At 41.7% G+C, this 19,486-nt stretch overlaps 1 protein-coding gene across 13 annotated transcripts in view; it reads left to right on the forward strand.

Annotated features, from left to right (window-relative positions):
- Window positions 1-19,486, forward strand: part of TMEM266 (transmembrane protein 266) — an 84,774-nt gene that overhangs the window by 5,245 nt on the left and 60,043 nt on the right. For 4 of the 13 annotated variants that reach the window (XM_053954221.1, XM_053954220.1, XM_053954219.1 and 1 more), the window contains exon 2: window positions 16,155-16,216. The exons of 8 other annotated variants lie outside the window; for them this stretch is intronic. The gene's annotated coding sequence lies outside the window, so the exon portion shown is untranslated. Of the gene's footprint in view, window positions 1-15,700; window positions 15,864-16,154; window positions 16,217-19,486 lie in introns of those variants that run through there. One more of the 13 variants, XM_053954223.1, reaches the window with a different exon arrangement.

Raw genomic sequence — 19,486 nt, forward strand, 5'->3', positions numbered from 1 at the left:
AGGAAAGGGAGATACGAATCAAAGTTCACATGTTAATTGCACAAGTGTATTTAAAAAAAAGCCAATCTGAACGATTTTTCTTTTCCTCAACACATATTTGTTGTTTTTCTTCTGTTACCAGCTGCCACATTCTTTTTTTTTTTTTTCTGTTCACTCTTAAGAAGAAGGACTTTTAGAGCAGGGGCAGTAGTGTAATTAAATAGATATGTTCAACTTGGAAAGGTGTTATTTTTAGAACTAGCTTTAAAGGGCAGGTACTCCTTGGAGACATTATAATATGGCCAGATTGTCTCCTCCAACTAAAGAGCCGTACAGAACATGGGCAGCATCGAGGTTTACTTAAAGGTTTTTGACACGTGTTATCTCTGGGCAAAAAAAAAAAGAAAACAAAAAACTGAGAGGAGGCTGCAGAGCGGGCACAAGTTCTGAGCCTCTGGGCTCTTGGTGCTTCAGTGAAGAGCGCGGGTTCCAGAGGCTGCCCCGTGGAGGGAAGTCCTGGTTGCCTGCCTTTCCCAGGGCCGTGCTGGTGCCGGTTCCTGGCTCCTCTCAGCAATGCACCACTGCTGGCTGGAGCCCGGAGGAGCGCCCTCGCAGCCAGGGTCGTGTTGGAGACAGCAGCTGTTCTGAGCTGCCCCGATCGATTGCTGATCCTCTGAATTTACATCCTACACGGAGCGGGGAAGTTGGTTCGTGCTCCTGGTAGGAGAGGGTGTGTACATGAATTAATGGGCACATCAATGGGCACGCTGCAGAGATATTTTTCTCCCTACTCTGCTCTTTTTTTGTGGTTCACATTTGCTCACTTTTCCGCCTCTGAGCAAAGGGGAGCACATGGCAGTGTGCTGTCCATCTGGTTGACACTTACTGTGACATCATTATGCAGGCAAATTTGGCCCCACCTTGAATTTCTTAGGTAGGAAAAACTGTTCCTAGAATGACAGCTGAAGTGTTTATACTGAGCTGTAAATGCAAATTAAGCGCAGAATGAACATAAAGGACTTTCTGAGTATTTTCAATCTTCTACATTAAAAAAAACCCAACTTGTGCTATGCTAGTATTTAAAGCAAATAAGGCTGGGATTCTCATTGTGAACAGTAGACTCTTCAAGTACGGATAAAAGACAAGACCTGTCCCAGAGGAATTGCAGTCTGAATGCATTTTAATGAGAATATAGTGAATGGTGATAGGTGCTTAGGAACCCCTTAGTTATAGAGATAATACTGTATGTATGTCACAAAACTTCACTGACGTTTTTGCATCCTAGCACAAGCTTGTCACATAGTCTCTTGAAATGCATAGCAGATGTTAATTCAGGTCTGTGCATTTTGGGTATACCCAGGTATTTCCTGTTCACCTGCATATCAAGGATCAATACTGGCAGAGAGAAGTCTTACTGTCTTTGGCACCATAAGCACGTGTACATTTTTGTTCCCACATTTCACATTGCAAACATTGAAATAGTAATGACCTAACTTTCCTCTAGTTACCTAAAGGAGTACCACTGGAAAAAAAAACAATTAGGTGATGTTCATGCTGTAATAATCTGATACTTATTTGCAGACAAGAGTACTTGCTAAAGTAGTTTTTAAATTCAGTTTATTTTATGGTTAGGAGTGTTAACTTTTGTACATTTTCTGTTGTGTAAGTCAAGAGCTTGTTTTTCATATAGCCACATGGAAAACATATATATTTTTAAATTGGAACAGGTGACTACAAGTAGAAGATAAGTCAGAAGAAAGTAATTTATCTGAAACAATCTTCCTTGCTGTTTAGATCAGGGATCCTCACTTTTGATTGCTATGTGTATATTTATTATATAGTACTGCTGCAGTGATTCTAGTGTGATATGTGATGTGAAAGTGCTTGTGGACTGCAAAGAAGAGTTTTGTCTTTTTTGGAAGAGAGTGGCTAGACTTTGTTCACTGAAGTTTTCATTTTGTTTTGAACAGAAGTGCAGTCAAGTTTTTAAATATTGTAAGTATTGAGATTTTTTTGCCTTTTTTCCTGCAAGAGCATATTTAAAAGACATATTTAAAGATAGCTTTCTGAAAAACTTTTGTTCTGTACTGCAACATGCAACGGGATAGTTCATTTTAAGTTTAAAAAAAAATCTCAAGTTCGAGATTTACTCCAAAGGAACTGTTTTTGAGCAGATATTCTCTGCATTAGTATGTCTTCCAAGTATTTTAAAATGGGAATTCAACCCTCAGTACACAGCAGTGAAACTGGGCTGACAGTGGGAATTTTGAGTAGATTTGGGGAGGAGGAAACACTTCATAGCTCCTGTTAGAGTGTGGTGAGAGCTGTGGCCTGTCTGTTGGTGACCCACCTGTTGTAGCAGCACAGGGGCAGCCGGCTCTGCTGCTGGCACTGGGTGCCAGCCTCTGCTAAATCCCTGCTGAGCTGCACTTTGCACTGCTTTGGTGAATGACTTGTGCTCTGTGGAATTTTTTTCCGGTTCAAAAGAAGAAGAAAAAAAGGAGGGGTAGCGCAGAAAAATTCAAAGCTTTTCTTTTAGCCCCAGTTCTGTAGCTCAGAATATTGGAGAGTACTTCCTGAGTAGTAGTTGAGGCTTTTAAATGCATGCTGTCATACGACTTGTATTGAAGTTTTCTGAAATATATTATACTTCAGATTTTGTTGTGGGATAAATCTGTGATGAATCTATATGTGACGTGCTGAGTGAGATTCATGGACATCTTCACCAAACTTGTCTCCCTGCTGTTGTTTTTTAATGTGAAAATGAGAAGTAATTCCTTTGGTAGGTTGCTTTTCATGAGATAGAAGTAACTGGTAAGGGAATTTCTCTCTGGTTTTAGAAGTCAGAATAGTCACCATAGTGACTCCTGAGACTGACATTTGAAAAAGATTATATTTAGTTAAAGATTCTAAAGGGTTTTAGTTTAATGATGCTGGCCATCTTCCTGCATCTATTATTCTGCTGTAGAAAAAGAAGTAACTGTTGTGCAGGTAAAAAGCCATGGTTTTAGCTAAAGAAGAGACTGTAACAGTTGTCTTGAGGTGCTGCTTTTAGTCTGGTACCCGGGCTTCATATCCTGCCAGAAGGCAGGAGTTTTGATGTGTAAATGAAGGTATTCTTTGAAATGCTGGGAAGACCTGGAGTGCCAGGCAAAAGATTTCCTCAAGAGCCCAAGGAACAGGAGCTCAGGGACTGTTACAACCCTTTGAATCTCGAGCTGCGGACTGTCCACTTGTAAGGGTGATGTTTGGTTTATTTTTTAATTACATTCTCTTTTGGTTAAAAATACTCATCAGCAGCTCCCTTGTGCTTTTCTGAAATTTGAGAGCGATGGAAAGACACTTGGTGTGTTTTCCATTAGCAGTTGGGTATATTAACCAATCTGACTGCAACACTTCATTCTGAAGCGTAGATCAGCTTGTTGCCTTTGAAGAACTTCTTTGGGAATAAGACTGAATATACTGTATATACTTTCAGTATAAGGGACTCCTTTCAGTCCCTTCCCTTTTTCGGGGGGAAGGGCCTGCAGTCCAAGTAGCTGGTAGCCTGCCAAGGCCCAAATCTGAAAGCACTGGGTGCAGTGAACTAGGAAGCAAAGACTAATGGTTATTTGTTTGAAGCATTTGCAAATGCGACCAGGTCTCTGAGTGTCCGGGCGACTGGCAGCAGCTGGGATCTGACTGATGTTTGCTGGGCTAAATGAAGTAAGTGTATCTCTAGTGAGAAAGGTTCCACAGTCTCCTCCAAGAACACTGTTTGCTGTTAGCTTTCACGGGCTGCCTTGATGGAGGGATTCCATGGACTGAGTGAACACGTAAAGTCAGCCAGCTTTCTCCTGCTTCATACCTCCAGATAAGAATTAATGTACATGGGACAAATTGACTGGGAAATACAGGTTTGCACAGTGCATTTTGTCAAGAGAGGGAGGACTTTATACCCTAATGCCCGTGTATTTCACAAGCTTTAAAAATCACTTTTAAACATACTCCCTTTTTGTTGGTGGCTGTGTGGGGCAGGAGCTTTCTCTCCTGATAATGTCTAATGAAGTTAAATACTTATCTTGTTTCTAATGCTATTGTAAGGCAATGCTAAGTGTTCTTTCCTAGAATGAAGGTAGAAAAAAAGGAAGGCCAGTGTTCAAAATATGCAGTTATAAAATGGAGGATTCGATATTGCAAGAAAAGCTGATAGCAGTGGTACTTTCCTTCCCTAGATGGACATCTGATTGTGGGGCTTTTACTGCTTGTGTTTAAATGGTTTAGCGAAGCACTTCAGTCTGAAAAAGGCTGTTTTTCTCTTAGTTTCACTGAGTGTATAAAGCATACTGCATGAACAACACTTGGCAGACGAGAAGCAAAACATATCTGAAACCTTTAATTACATATTGTAGGCAGCACTGTCTAGGTCAGAAGACACCATATTATCAAATAACATATTACAGGTATTCAGAACTTGCACAGTAGCTTGATTATTCAGTGAATAATTGGTCTTTGTTAAGCAGATAATGGTACTGTTTGCATTCAGAGCCTAGATTTGAAGTGTATGATATAGAATATTTGTATTTTAAATCATCTGTTATCCAGCTGATGTAAGAACTAAATAGAACAGAGTTCAGTAAAAGCTTCTAGGATGGTAGACTGCCTTTTCTGCTGTGCATGTCTCACTGACTGTATCATACCTGCAGTTCTGAAGGTGTTGAAGAGATTTTTTTTGTTTATTGAATTTAATTTTGTATGGGTGTTTGCAGCAATGCTTGAGACTATATAGACTGTTTAAACATGGACCGTATTAAAAACCAAACCAAGCAGAAAACACCCTGAAGGAAAAACAGTTTGGAAGCTTTCTGACCTGCTGGTGGGCTGAAAGGGAAGAAAATGTATAATGAAGGAGAACAAGAGTATGGTTAAGACAGGCAAATAGGATTTAGGAGAGAAATGCCATGTCTTTCTGTGTCACACACCACACCGTATTTTGCTTATCTAGAGGAGAGAAAGTATTTCTACTGTATGAATATTTACTTAGGCTTTTTAATCCTTAAAGATCCCAAGGTGGAATATGAAATTATTGACTGCAGTGTCAATAGCTGGTAATTTTTATGAGTATGTCAAAATACGAGCTCAAGTAAGTTTGCAGATTCCTTGGGCACTCATTTATGTAAGCTTATGCTTGGAGGTGACTGTCAGCTTGGTAGAATCCCCAGTGCTACAGTACTCTGTTTTGTACAGGCTGGAGAGCAGGTGATGATGAACAGACCTTTGGCATCTGGGTTTTGTCTTACTTTCTTTTTCCCAAGACAGAGTTTAAAAGGAAACGGTAAGGTGACAAAATTATTGCCTTAAAGGACAACAAAAGTGATCAAACCCAGTCAAAGTAATGTTTTTTTTGTATCCAGTGCAGCAGCATAGTCACCTAATCAAAACACATATTCTCTCTCTGTGACTGTTTAGCCTGCAGAAGATCAGCCTGCTTTGCAGTAAAGAAGTTGTATTTTCCATGTGAGCTGAATACCCATTTGAGCTGTGATCAGCACTCTGCCTTCCCTAGGGAGATGGCAGTGATTGTAGCATTTATCATACATAAAGGAATCTGTCTTGCTCTATATATCTGCCAAAAGACATGTGAAAAATAGAGACCAAGGCAGCAGCGTCCATGATCTCAGTAACCCCTCCGACAACAAGACTGATGGTGAGCTGAGGAAATCACTTCTCCCCGCCTCACCTGAGCCCCATACTTAGCCACAGCAATAGTTTTGAGTTGGGCAGATTTAGAAGCCTGTCTGTATAGGAAACTGCTAGCAGAATATTGGCTAAAAGGTTTGTGTATTGCATGAAGCTGTTGACCTATGCTGCAGAGACCTCATGAACTTCCAGGTGAAAACAAATTCTTGTTCACACCAGAAATTGAGTACCTGGATAGAGTGCTGTGGCTTACATTAAAAATGGTTACTTGAAAATTCAGTGACGCAGTGGGCAAGAGTTGGACTTTTGGTGTTCAAGGAAAAATTATAGTGCATACAGTTGTTTTACTAAAAGCAAGGAGTTTGTCTGGGTTATTTAGGATTGAAAAAATCACAGAATGTAATGCATGTTCTGCTATCATCAAACAGCCCTGTGACTGAAGCAGAGACAAAACCAAGGGCAGAAGTCCCATTCAGGGAAAGAAAGGTAGAGCAGAGTTAAGTTGCAGAGCACTTTTTTCATGGAAAAGCACTGAATATTAGAATTTTGCTTTAGTCCTCGGCTCTATAACATGCTAGCAAAAATGATGGATCGGTGATTCTTCTGACTTGGCAAGATTAGGGCTGCTCTCAGGAAAATGCAGCAAAAGAGCCTCAGAGGCTGCTCTGGGTATGCTCATGGATTTGTGTGCCTTTGCAAGGAAAGGAGAGACAAAGGACTCGCAAGCCAAGATCAAAATAATAAACGGTGTATAAAAGGTGCCATACATGACCTGTTTTTCAGTTTCTCTGCTGAGGGCAATGAAGCTGCATGGTATGTAATTTCTAACGATTTTCCTTGTATCAAGCTAAACATTCCATTCATTTTTCCCTCTAAGGTCTGAAGTATAAGCATTCTTGTGATTCAAGCAAGGTCAGGTCTGTATGTAGCAGCAGCAGCTACTGGACCTACATGGACGGAGCTGCTTCCCTTCTTGCCTGTCACCGTGTGTGGTGTCAGAGGTGTTCAAGTTGCTAATGGCTAATTTAAAACCCACACGAAAGGATGGGTGATAACATTTGTATGTCCCTAGCTAGAGTTTGTGTATCCCCTGTGCAAGGAGTATGGCAGAGTTTTCAGGCTTAGATTTTTGTCAGTTTTGATAGTTTGTGTTTGTTTTGGTGGGTGGATAAGTGCATGTTTAAGTTAGTTTTCATCTTTTTTTCTGAGATACAGTTTTGCATTTTTATAATAATTCATAACTGATTGTTATATATTATACAACTGAAGTGTTAGAGGAAATCATTCAGGTATGGGTTTTTAATGAAATAAGATCTAGTAACACTGTTCACTATTACAATTTATTTGCCTAGAAAATCCTACTAAGTTTTTTCCTTAAATAGGCAGGTAAGCTCTTCTTCCCTTCCCCAGTTTTCACAAATTCCAATGCTGTATCTGCTGACAAAGTGAGTAGGTGGGATTAGGAAAAGCATTTCAGCCAGGTGGACTTCTTGTCATTATCTGTAATGTGTATATGCGCATGTGAATCCTGTAGTTTTTCTGCCTCCTGGGCTCTCATTAAGTTCGGCCTGGTGCACAGCTTCAAGTTTGATTTGTACTTTCCACCAGTTTGTCTCTGGGATAGCCTCTCATCTCATTGATTTGCTGTGATATTTTTATGCTAACTGTAGGAAAAGGAGATGTTTAAGGGGAAATATTTAAAGATTTTCAAATGTGCTTTTCATCTTCTGGACACAAACTGGTGCAACAAAGGGGAGAAAAGTCAGCATAACGTGACCAGCCATCTCTGTAAGATGTCAGTGGAGCAGAGTTTGAGAACATCTGGACTGTGAAATGCACCTCTTGAACTTTCATTGATTGGTTCCTTGGGCTGCCAGCCAGGAAGTGTATTTTTAGATACTTGCAGCAAATTTTATTGCATGTGAGCCAATGCCAGATCCATAGTTCATCAGCTGCTGTTTTTCAGTAAGTAGGGAAAATGGATTTGGGTTTAAGTTAAATAGTTAATTTTATGCTGCATTGCAGAGTGCCGTTTGTACAGCTGTACCTGAGTTAGCTTTAAACTGGGCAGTGGCAACTAGTCCCAAAGCCCAGCACAAACTGTGGTAATCCTGAGTGCTAATCCAGAGAGGAAAACTATTGGCCTGGACACAGTAAAGCAATCTTTTCTTTCACTTTGCCATGGCTGCTGAAAGCAGAGATGGAAAAATGTGTCTCATTTTTATGGCTCACCATATATTTCTTTCCAGAACAAAGGCATATTAATTTAATGGAAAATGAATGGGTTGACTCCTTATATGAGTGAAATGTGATGCATGCTACAGTTACATAGCACACTGGAGTACAGCTATTCCTTGGGATTTTGAAACGAGGCACATTCTTGGTAAAAGCAGGAGAAAATAGTTCTGCCCTCCAGCTGTGTGCTCTGCCTGCAGCAGTGGGCAGCGTGGTGGTGAAGTGTTTGTAAAGTATGGGGATGCCTGAACTGATCTAATCTCAGTGGTTGCCTTGGTCCCATCACATTCCTAGAGGATTCTGCTCTTGGTTGAGGGTGAACTGTGGTTTGGCCTGCCTGTGTTTTTGCCTTTTGGATGCTGCCTGATGCTACTTCTGCTTGGCATTATTCTCTGAAGCTCATCGCACATCCTTTGGACAGCTCTCTGTTTTGTGCTCAGTAGAAGAGCGTTTCCAATATTACTGGCTCTTGAAATCACTTGTTAATGGAATATCTTGTCAAAACCTTGTTCATCTTCCATTCAAGACAGAAATTTTCCTATCCTGAAGCATTCCCTGTTTCTCATGCTGTCTGTCCTGCAGTTTCTCCTGGAAGGTCCTCTATTCAGCATCAGTGTGGTAGGTCCATTAACCCAACCTCTGTTGATAAGGTAGATAATCTACACTTGTTCAAAACGGAGTGATCTTATTACTGCAAACAATGCCTCAAATTAGATTAAGTGCTTTGGAACAGGGGTTAATATCACTTGAAAAACCACCTTCTAAATCACCTAATGTGTGTCTAGGTAGCATGTGAATAATTGAAGTATGGGCTTTCTTGTGTTCATTTCTGTGTTTCGTTTCTGTTCATTTAAAAATCATAAGATTCTGCTTGTCCTTTTGGTGTCATTCCCATCTTGGGCTGCAGTGGAGTTTGCAGTGGATTTTGTCAGCTCTCACTGAGAGCAGATGCCTCGGACCATCTGAAAGCTTTCTACCCTCCACTTTTCAAGTGTTGTGAGCTCTACAGTTCATAACCTGTCAATTGTCAACATTGCATTTCAAAATGTTGAGAGTGAGAAGAATTATTCTAGTGCTTGTGTTTACGGTGACAAGTGCAGTAAATCTCTCACCTGATGCCAATACCATCCTAATACCTCACGGATATTCTTGGTTTATTGGAAAATTTGTATTGATTTGGATTTTGAGGTTTCTGATTCAAATAAGATTTCCAAACCAATTAATTTTATTTTTGGAATATTTTCATATGTATCAAAAAAAAACCTCAACAACCTACACTTACAATACTTGAGGCTTTTCTTTCTATTGGAAAGTGGCAGGATTTTTATCTACAGGATGCTAGATCAAAGGTCAGAAACTTGAATACTAATCCGGATTTTAGCATGTTTCCTATGTGGTCTTGGGCTTTATGTTTAGTTAGGAAGTATGTTTTCAGTAGCTTATTTAAATTCTGTGGAAGGTGCTGGGGAGTCTTCAGCTGAGTTTGATAGATTGTTTAGCAGATATCGTTTGGGTTGGAGAGGTTAGTGCAATGGGGATAGACAAAATATTTCTGAAAATGTTCAGAACAGTTTTGCCAGCTCTTCGTGGTCTTAATCCAGAAAGCTAATACAGATGTAGCATCTTTGCTCTCATCTGTCTGTTTTTAACATGTTTTTATGAGTTTCCTGTATCCTAAAAATGTTTAATGAATATACTGGTAAAGTAGTTTGTTTGGGTTTTTTTTATATTTTTAATAAAGATGAATTGATAAATCTTAACAAAAGTCTGTGTTTGCAGCAGTAACAGACACTGTTCTGTTACAAGCAGGTGACTGGTACTTGTTACAGGTTGAAGAGCAAAACTGTGTTTTATTTATATCTTGACATTTGTTTACTGTTCTGGGGCTTGCATTGCAGTATGGATCTGTTGCATAACCTTTGCTTGAAAAGCATCCTTTTATCTGCTCAGTGTATTAGACAGAACCTCCTTATTGGATGTGGGTCATGGGACTTGAAGTACTAAATAAGACACAGCTGAAATAGAGCTGAGGAGGGTGGCAGGGTGACTGCTGCCCTGGGTCACAGAGTGGCCAAAGCTTTTCTGCCTGTGTGGTGCCACTGAATACTGAAGGATAGAGGACAAAGGTTTTTTTGTGGGGCAGTGTGGTTGGGGTCTCCTGTTTTCTTTATGATCTTCTGTTTTGAAGAAAATAGTTACTAAACAAAGCTTTTTAAAACATGTGTTTTATATATTCCCTGTGCCGAGCTCTAGGGTAGCAGTTTGTTGCATAAGCTTCCATTGTACATTTCTCCAGCAGATACTGTCATGTGTGGTAGAAGTGTTCACAGAAAATTATTGTTTCTCCTTTAATAGATATTTGTTAGGCTTATTTAATACACTGGCAAAAGTCACTGAGGTCTGATTTGAAGTTAGTGCCAGGCATTTTACATTAGAGTAACTTTTCTCCATCTAACTGCAAGTGATCTACTATGGCTCTATATTGAAAGAGAAGCCTAGGAATTAACATGCATGACTTTTAACTGAAAATACATGAGGGGTTTGTATATGCTATTTATTTCTTCTCATTTTGCTATGATTTGATAAGTACTGGGTAGAACAGTTAGTCCAAAGTTTACTTGTGGAATTGCCAGAGAAGCTGAGGGCAGGTCCCTCTCTGAACTTGTCCCCAGTCCCTGCCCTGAACTTTCTGGCTGTGTTGTCAGTGACAGCAGGAGCTTGCTGGGACAGAACAGAACCTCTGGGATTCTTGGGGATACTTCAAGAAGACCAGCTCCCAGGCAGGGATCCATTTGCTGCTAGGTTCATCAGTTTGCTTTCCCTTATCATTGTGTCTTATCACTACAGTTCCTTTAAATTTATTATCAAAACTTTTCTAAGGCAGGAAAGTTCTCTTTTTTTGTTTGTTTGGTTGTTTGGGTTTGGTGGGTTTTTTTTTTTTTTGTTTTGTTTTTGTTTTTTTTTTTTTTTTTTTTTGTTTTTGTTTTTGTTTTTTTTTTTTTTTTTTTTTCTCCTTTCTTCATTCTTTTCCTCCTACATAAAGGAAAAACGGGTCCAGGAAGCCATCCATGGTCTAGTCTTATGAAGGCACCTGATGTGGCATTCAGGCACCAAAGTCCAAACAGCTGAAACATTATCAGAGCATTAACACTTCTGTTTGAACCATGGTGCATGTTTTATCTGCCTTTAAGATATTACTATTCCTACTGCTCTGTGCCTCTCGCTTGCTTGTGTTCTTCTGGGGCTGTAGTTTTAGCACGTGTCAGTTTTATATCTGGATCCCAGAGTACCATCCTCATTGTTTCACAACATGGATTTCCTAGTATGTTAGCAGTAGCACCAAATTAGTGTGCCACAGGAAAGCTGGTTCTAGGCTCACAGTTTTGAATCACAATAAGATTAATTTCCTAGTGAAGAGTGAACTTTGTGAGCCTTTAGCAACTGAGAAGTTGATTTTAAGTTTATCTTGATGCTGACGCTATCAGTGGAAGAGCACAAGCTGACAGTTCTCCCCTCTAAATCAAAGGGAGTGCATGGGTGGGTGTTCCTGCATCTTCTTTGAAATTTATTCAGTAGCTTGTGATACTCTGCATTTCCTCATGTGACAAGAATATCAGTCTTCTCTGTTCTTGCAGAGTTTAAAAGAGATGAGGGCTGGGCAAGGATGGTGATGTTAGGTATTCTTGAGAGGGGAAAAAGATAAATTGGACATTTTTACTTTCCATGTATGGTTTATTTTACTGCCAGTAGCTGAATGCATTTTAATATGTATTTATATGAATAAGCAAATCACTTCATTCTGAAGGAATTGTGCATGCCTGTGCAGATCAAATGCTTTTTAACATTTTCAGGAAGTACTTCTCTTGCATACTTCACTGATCCTTTTTGTATTCCATACAAAATAACTAAGGAATCAATTACTTCTAGTAAAAAAGAGCTCTTGCTTCCTGTCCCTTTTCCAGGTCCAGTGTGAAGAACTGTTGCCTTATCTGTTCAGTTTGCAGTGGTCAGACTAGACATACTCCAAACATGTGCTGGCCGTGTGTGTGTCCCCTGTGATGTGTTCAGAGCTGGGTGAGAGCTGAGGAGGAAGGCACCCTGCTGAAGGGGGGAATCCCTGGCTCTGTGTGTCCCCTGTGATGTGTTCAGAGCTGGGTGAGAGCTGAGGGGGAAGGCACCCTGCTGAAGGGGGGAATCCCTGGCTCTGTGTGTGTCCTGTGATGTGTTCAGAGCTGGGTGAGAGCTGAGGAGGAAGGCACCCTGCTGAAGGGGGGAATCCCTGGCTCTGTGTGTGTGTCCTGTGATGTGTTCAGAGCTGGGTGAGAGCTGAGGAGGAAGGCACCCTGCTGAAGGGGGGAATCCCTGGCTCTGTGTGTGTGTCCTGTGATGTGTTCAGAGCTGGGTGAGAGCTGAGGGGGAAGGCACCCTGCTGAAGGGGGGAATTCCTGGCTCTGTGTGTGTCCTGTGATGTGTTCAGAGCTGGGTGAGAGCTGAGGGGGAAGGCACCCTGCTGAAGGGGGGAATCCCTGGCCGTGTGTGTGTCCCCTGTGATGTGTTCAGAGCTGGGTGAGAGCTGAGGGGGAAGGCACCCTGCTGAAGGGGGGATCTGCCCCAGCTGACAGAACTGCACTGGCGGGCTGTGGCTCCAAGTGCTTCACAGGACTGCCTGGGCTGGGCTGCTTTACTCACAGCTTGGACCCAGTCTCTCACCGTCAGTACTTTGTGGCAGAAACCTGGCCTGTAATTTGCAGTAAGTGCATTCCATCACCTGCTGAGGGAACCAGGGTGACCTGGTTAAATGCACCAGACATACATTAAATAATGGCTGTCAGTACTCTGCATGCTGTAATAAGGTAGTTTTAAATCTTGCCTTTTAGGCTCCCGGTGATCAGGAAAGATTCTGCCAGCCAAAAGCAGTTCAGGTGTTGTGTCTCCATACCTCTGTGAGGTAACTTGCCTCTGAAGTACAAGGCAGATGTGAATTCAGGAGTTTAGCGTGGTTTTGCAGAGTGGAGTTCATCCTATTTACATCACCAGGATTAAACGCTGCATCTATTTGTAAATATGCATTCAAACCTGCTGGACTGTTTGTTTCCAAAAGCTGAATTACAAAGCATAACACTGTCCAAAAGAAGAGCAAGAAATTTCACATCAATGGGCTAATTGTTATATACTTGCTTTTAAGATACACAGTAAAGCCATAAATTCATATAAATTTATTGCATTTTGTCTGGAAGGTTGCCCATAATGCTCTCTAGGAATGACAAAACAGATATTTCTCACAAGTATATTTGTGATTTAGTTGGTTCTTAGAATGAAATCTTTGGTTCCAGATGCTTGTTTTGATTTGTCTAGTAATTGGATTTAGTACCAGTCTAGTTAGGTTTCTTTTGATTCTGTACTGCTGATTATGTGAAAAACAGAATTGGTCTAAAGAACTTACTTCTCACTCTCCTTCCTAGCTAGAAACATAATATTTATGGGCCTCACAGAGTCGTAATTGGCAAGATGCATTGAAATCCTCAGCTTCAAGAGATGCCAACAATTTCTTAGGAGATTTTTCTCTGTACTTTCTCCCATTCTCATTGTAGTGTTTTGAATCTTTTGTATTTTCATTGACATTAAGTTCTCTAGAGAACTAGAGGATACTTCTAAAATTTCTAAGGGCCTTTAATTCCAAAATCCGTTAGGCCCAGAATCTGAAGAAAATTAAAATTGATAGTTTGAGGAAGAGTCTTAAGGTTGAAGGCTAATGGCTGAAAGACAATCTCAGAGTTACATTAATCTAAGATTATGATCAGAAACTCAAGTAGGAGTTAAGCTCCAAGTAGGATGGGCAGCACATGCGGTGGATGAACACTGAAATGCGGTGAGTTTTGCCTGTTTTTCTGACAGGTAGTGACAGACACTGGTACTTTCACGTGACTAAGACAGATTGCCAGTGTCACCCCCCTGAGCTGACCCATGCCTCGTACTCGGGGTGTCTCAAGGATTTGTGTTATTCTGCTGCTGTTGTTAAAAGCCTGAGTGAATTTCCAGCTCTGTCCGAATAAAATTTGCTTTTGGATTCAAATAGACTTCTGTTCTTAGCTCAAAAGCCATTAATAGGCTGCAAAAATTAGGTTCATGTGTGGTAAACTCAAATCTAGTCAGAGATGACCTGCCAGGTATCTAAATAGATCTAAAAACATTACTTCTGGCATGTTCAAAAAGGTACATATTTTTTCTACACTATTCTAAAGAGCATCTGGACTGATCTTTCTTGGCTTGAAAACAAAAAGATGTGGCTGCAGGTTTCTGGTTTGGCTTTTCACTGCACTTCAAGGGAGTGGGAAAAAGAGGACTAAAAACAACATCCAGGAGTTGACTCTTGACAGACGAAAGCAAACCAAACTTTGAAACTAAATTGGTACTTAATTTGCTGCCAGTAGTAATAATTTGGTTTAATACAACTTGACTAGGTCAGTGTAATTCCCAAACGTTTAAAGTCAGAAATGCAGTTGTTTTTAGCCAAGGAAATATAACCCAAACTTTGTGTTTCAAATGGGGGGGGGGGGGGGGTGTATATGTGCTTGTTTGAGAGGGTTGGTTTGTTTGTTTATTTGTTTGTCTTGAGAAACAGAATTTGTGACACAAAAAATCATGGTTTGTGGGGGGAGTGCCTGTGTTATGAAATTCGTCCAAACAATCATCTGACTATATGCTGGCTGAGTCCAGTTAGTTTCCTAGACCAGAAAAAGTCAGATGTTTTCAGTCCAGTGGAGCTGTTGATGCCAGGCTCCTTCCTATCTGCGTGTGCAGTGGCACATTTCAAATGCAAACTAATCCTGAGCTTGCACGAGTGAGCCCAGGAGCAGCAGCAGCAGGGTCATGCCAGAGCCATGTACCCGAGCCCGCAGTGCCTCTTCCATCCCTGTGCTGTGCTGTGCTGTGCTGTGCTGTGCTGTAAGGGGGAGTCCTCTGCCTGGGAACCCTGTGTGACTCGGGTGCTGCTCTGTGTGTGCAGCTTTGTCCTCACGTTCCAGCCGAGGTCCCCCAGCTGCAGCTGCAGCTGTGAGCGGAGCAGGGGATGCTCAGGTGTGCAGGGACGTGCTGTGAGCCCCGTGCCCAGTCCTGCTGGGGAACAGCCTGCTTAGGGCTCTGCTTTCTGAGGAGGCCCAAACTGGGAGGATCAGACAAATCTGTAAAAGGACCTTCTAGCTGTGTGGTTGTTTTGTTTGGTTTGTTCTCTGGACTCAAGAACCCTGTGGCGTGGGGATTTTTTCTACCACATGCAGGAACTATAGATAATTGTGGGGATCACCAGTTTATTACAGCTAAATACAAGCGGTTTGTAAAATGGAAAGGGAAATGGCATGCTTGGAATTACTCCAGAGAAAGACATCCAATGAATAATATGGCTGAATGAATGCCTTTTGTTTATTGAGGAGCTAAGAGCAAACTTGCTATTCTCATAGCCTTTGTGGATGGACGGATTTTGCACATCTTTGAGATCCATGTTGCTCTCAGTATTTGCCGTAGTATTAAACTTCCTCAAGCAGAAGGTCCTCAGTGCAGAGAATACCTTTTCTTTGCCCCGTGGCATTTTCTGAATTAGCGACATTGTGGGTTGCTGCAGTACCTGCCAGACCTGTGCCTTTTCTGGAAAATGTTGGGAGTGTGTGAGAACCATGAATTCCAGCAGTGCCAGTATGTACCAGGTAGCATGGACTGAATGAGAGCCCAGAGGAGCTGTGGGCAGCTCTTGTATTGAAAGGCTATTGATGCTGGAGCAGTTGCAGGTCACAGAACCTGTCTGGAGACCTGCTACACAACCCCTGCCCTCCTCCCCAGCTCCCATGTGAAGAGAGAGCACAAGGAAGAAGCATGAGTGGAGTCTTTTTATAACCTTCCCAAGCAGAGCAGCTCCTCCTGTTTCTTTTGGTCTGGAAGTGCCACGTGCTGCACACCTGCAAGCTCCTTGGAAGAGGGTGGGTTTGACTGGGCTCTCCTTAGAGTCTGTTTTGGATTAATCCTCCTCTAAAGGCTTGGTTCCAGCTACTGTTACTTGTTTTGTACTCCAGATTTGCAGTACTGGAATGTTCAGGATTCAAGGAATGATCATGTTGCATTTGTGAAGAGGTTGTTGTAACTGTGCACAAGATAATTTTTCTCTCTTTTGGCTCATCTAGACTTCTCTCTAGAAAGTGAGAGTCTTCTTAGGAATAATGAGGGTCTTTAGTTACAGGATTACATGCTGGTTTTTTTTTTTCCTTGAACAGTGTTTTGCTTAATTTCGGCACACAGGATGCTTCCACAAGGGGACAGAATTATGACTGCATGAGTAAGTGCAAATCTGCTGTTTCCTAATTTGTGAATGCCTGACTTTTTCCCTTCCTATCCCCACCCCCAATGTAAATACCTTTCCTGCAATGGAGGAGTTTTTCCTTTTTTTTTAATGTGGTGTATTTAAAAACTTTGCTGTCAATCCCTCAGTGCAAAAGATGCGAAATTCAAATGTCCCTTCTTCCTTGAAATAAAAAGCTCCTTCTCTTGTGCCTCTTTGCTTTTGGACACTGCTTAGGAATGTTAAAGATTAAGAAAGTTAATTTGCTTTTTGTTTTCTGTGTGGCATCTCTGCATTCATAATTTTTTGACAAATCTAATACTTCATCGAATTCTTGTCTTACATAAGGCATTATGGAAGGCCAGTTTAATCGAAATAATTTTTTTTTAATATCATACCCTCTGATTTTTCCTGTTGGGGGAAAAAGAAGAACCAATTTTGTTTAACCCAAAGTAAAGCAAGGAAGTGCTGGAACCACACCTGCAAATTTGTAAGTTTTTCCCCTTCAGAAGTACAAGTTGCTGGATTCCTGAAGGGAACAGTTTTGGCATTTATGACCAATTAAACTTTCTAAATGCAGACGATTGGAGCTAATTAAAATTCTCAGGACGAAAACAGTTGTGATCTCAGGGGGCCTGGGAATTTCAGTTCTTGAAGAAATGCAACTTGCAGTAGTCACAGTGAGTGATCTCATCAGGTTCATGGTGATCCTCAGGATGATATCCATGGTGCTCATCACCAAAAAATCTGGCTTGGCTAATTCACAAGAGCTCAATGTATAAATCACTCTTGCTGTTTTGCTTTGAAAGCATCAGGGGTAATGTCTGTTTAGGTGTTTCCCCTACTCTTCTTACTCTTATTTCAGGTTGTTCCTTTTCTTCCTGTTTTTCTGACCAGCTCCTGGCATCGTTAGGGTTGCCCAGCTGGCACACGAGTAGCCATCATTTGCATTTACACTTTAAGGTGTAGAAGGCTTTCAGTGTATAGACTGAGATAGGAATGTAACTTGTTTGCACAAAAGAAGCAAAATCCTGTTTCTTGATGTAGACTAGATTCAGAGTAAAAAGCTGCAGTGTGACACAGAAGGAGAAGAACCCCCACAGCAGCCCTCCTCCTCTGCACCCTGCCTCAGTCTCTTCAGTGATTTCATGCCGCGTGTTTGCGCCGGTTGGATATTGCCAGTGGCCAGGGCTCTGCACGTTATCTTTGAGTATTTCTGATCTAAAGTCTTTCTGCTCTGTGTGCTTTGTTTCTTTGGCTGTACACAGTGCCTTGCCCTGCACTCTCACTTTTGCTGGCACAGCTATTTTTGGAGCTGTACTATGACCTGTATCAGGGAAGCTATCCTGCTTTTTTTTTTTTTAAATGGATGGGGTGTGGGCAGAGGAAGGAGATGGAGCTGGTGAGAACACAAAACCCCACCTTGCAGCAACAGCAGTGTCTCCTTGAGTGGGGCCTGTGGCATTTCCTTTGAATGCAAACTCTGAGCCTGTCCAACTGTCTTAAGCTGCTATTGGGGGACTTATTCCAAGAACATGTTGGAATTTGGTATTGTAGCTACCTTGTAAGGGCACAAACTTGGATACATAAGTTAGCATCTGAATTTTGTACAGGAGCTTACAGATTCACGATAACACGCCTCAGAACATGAGCAAGTGCAGCAAACAGCTCTGAATCATGTTGACTTAACTTCAGCTCAGCTGAATAGGGTACAAGTTAGTAGGGACTTTGGTGCAAAAGGTTTAAATTAAATAATCTTCCTACTCCCCACCCCCAGTTGGGCCCACTACACTGTGACACATATTTTGTAAGACTGTGCTTAAATCAGTGCTAAAAGCCATGGTTCTCATGCACCAGTGGAGTATAGAGTCTCTTTTTTTAAAGTTTGCTATTGGAGTTTTGCTTTGTTTTTTGTTTTAGCTTAGTGTATGCACACCATGCACCATGCTTTAGCATACACTTTCCAAACTCTGTTCTGTGCTTCTTGTTGTTTCAGCGGGATTTTATCTCTTACTGGCAAGCTCCAGCCAAGGTGTGGTGACTGACAATGGAAGATTGATGTAAACATTAACAAATTAAGTGGGGCAGGATATGTGCTGGGCAAGGCCAGCAGCAGGAACCTTTGCTCAAGTGCAGGGCATGACCCCAGCACCTGCAGAGCCAGGAGCTGTGAGCAGGTGCTTGCCAGTGCCCCTGTGCAGGACAGGGGGAAAAGCACAGTCAGCCCAAGGGCACCTCGCAGGAGCCTTGGGAGCACTGGCATGCATAGTGAGGGTGCAGAGAACGGAGCAAAGCTGAAGGGCTTGCAAGGCAAGGACAGCACTTTGAAGCATTTTGAAGATCTTGCCTCAGAAAGAGCTCAGTGGTTGGGGTACAACTTGCTTCAGTGCTAAAGAGGGGTGATGAGCTGAACCAGCTTGGCTGAGATTTGAGCTGTGATCCCACACGTTTTAAGCTGGACTATCAGTTGCAAACTTACGTGCCTCCCATCAGATTGCACTGTCTTCTTGGTACATAAAAGATGTCAGTCATTTAGTGCAGTGAATGTTTCTGGTTGTTACACTGCTTGAAAGCTTGCACTAGAAACTAGTGGGACAATTATTTCCTTTCTGTCTTAACTCCCTTCCAACCTGTTTCTGTTAAACTTTGGAAACTGTGCTCCTGCTGCAGCCATCTCACCTGGAAAACACACCACAGAACAAACAGAATTGCTGAGCTCTCAGGGGTCAGGCATTGCCCATGCTCACGTGGCAGCTTAGCAAGTGCTGCGTGCTGCCTACTCAATTCTACAAAGACAAAAGGGGAAAAAAGCCAAAAACTCTGGACCTGTTCATAATTCCATCAGATGAGACTATGAGAGATGAAGCATTTTTGTCTACTGAACATTGAGTGTGTTAGGTGGGGAAAGGCCTGTATGGAAAAATTTTCACTCAGATGATGGATGGAATACCCAAATGTTGCCTGTCTTTGTTGGCAGGGAGAAGAGCAATGTCATTCCACTTCACCTACAGGAAAATCCTATAGGAATGCAAGCAGGAGATAAGTTTAAAAGAATAACATTTCCCTGCTTATCCCTGCTGCCTTTAAACACCACTCAGTTGCACAGAAATTTCTTGTGGAAGTTTCAAGTTGTTTATGGTGCTCTGAAATGCGATTTTTTTAAAGGAAGTAAAAACAAATAGATGAGGTGGAGTGGATGGTAAAAAAAATACATTTTTGCAGAATACCAGTATATGTTAAGGTACTTCTGTCTGTTGCTTGCATAAA

The sequence above is a fragment of the Vidua chalybeata genome, chromosome 13, assembly GCF_026979565.1.
Source record: "Vidua chalybeata isolate OUT-0048 chromosome 13, bVidCha1 merged haplotype, whole genome shotgun sequence".
NCBI lineage: Eukaryota > Metazoa > Chordata > Aves > Passeriformes > Viduidae > Vidua > Vidua chalybeata.